Raw genomic sequence first — 1,019 nt, forward strand, 5'->3', positions numbered from 1 at the left:
ATAGTCGTCTCTGTACCACAGTTTGCTTTCAGTAAACACCGACAGCATTCACTGTTAGCATAGCACATCCATGTTAGCAGTGTATAAATGGATGGTTTAGCATATATTAGCACAGGTATCAATAAAGGACTACCGTATTAAACACTTTTACTAACCTCAGGCAGACGGACAGGCGCTCTGCAGGTGGGATTGAGCGCTTGTAATTGGTGTCCAGGCGGGCGATTCTGGGACCGAAGCGGGACAGCAGGTCCTCAAACTGGCCGAGTGAATGACGGTGATAGCGCTGGAATCCGCCGTCATCCAGGCGCAGCTCCTGGAGCAAGTGGTGAAACTCACCAAACTGCTCACGCCTCTGGAGGACCTGATGGACCCAGGTACGGCGAGGACGTCCTTTACGCCGCTACTCTGCTCTCCACAGTAAATAGAGAAGGGAGACTCTCTCTTCAAGCGCTAGCTCGACAGCTGCCATCTCTGGATCTGTAGTTCTCAACTTCACTGGGTATAAAACCAGGTCCACATGCAAAGATGCTGGTAGTTAAGCTTGTACAGGGCCAAGTCTGTAGAGAAGGATTAGAGTAAATATTGTCAACACAGAAACTTTTTGCTGTTTTTCTGCCTCACACATTGTGGTGTCAATATAATACGCTTGTGTGATATGTTTTATTCAAAGGAACACTTTCTTTCTCTCTGTGCTTGTCCTGCTAGACCTTAGTGCAGCGTTCGATACTGTTGACCATAATATCCTATTAGAGCGACATGCTGTAGGTATTACAGGTACTGTGCTGCAGTGGTTTGTATCATATCTATCTAATAGACTCCAATTGGTACATATAAATGGAGAGTCCTCTTCACACACAGAGGTTAATTATGGAGTTCCACAGGGTTCAGTGCTAGGACCAATTCTGTTTACACTATACATGCTTCCCCTAGGCAGCATCATTAGAAGACATAGCATACATTTTCACTGCTATGCAGATGACACCCAGCTCTATCTATCTATGAAGCCAGATAACACACAC

The sequence above is a fragment of the Pundamilia nyererei genome, unplaced genomic scaffold (genome assembly GCF_000239375.1).
Source record: "Pundamilia nyererei isolate P.nyererei 1_Seehausen unplaced genomic scaffold, PunNye1.0 scaffold00224, whole genome shotgun sequence".
Taxonomy (NCBI): domain Eukaryota; kingdom Metazoa; phylum Chordata; class Actinopteri; order Cichliformes; family Cichlidae; genus Pundamilia; species Pundamilia nyererei.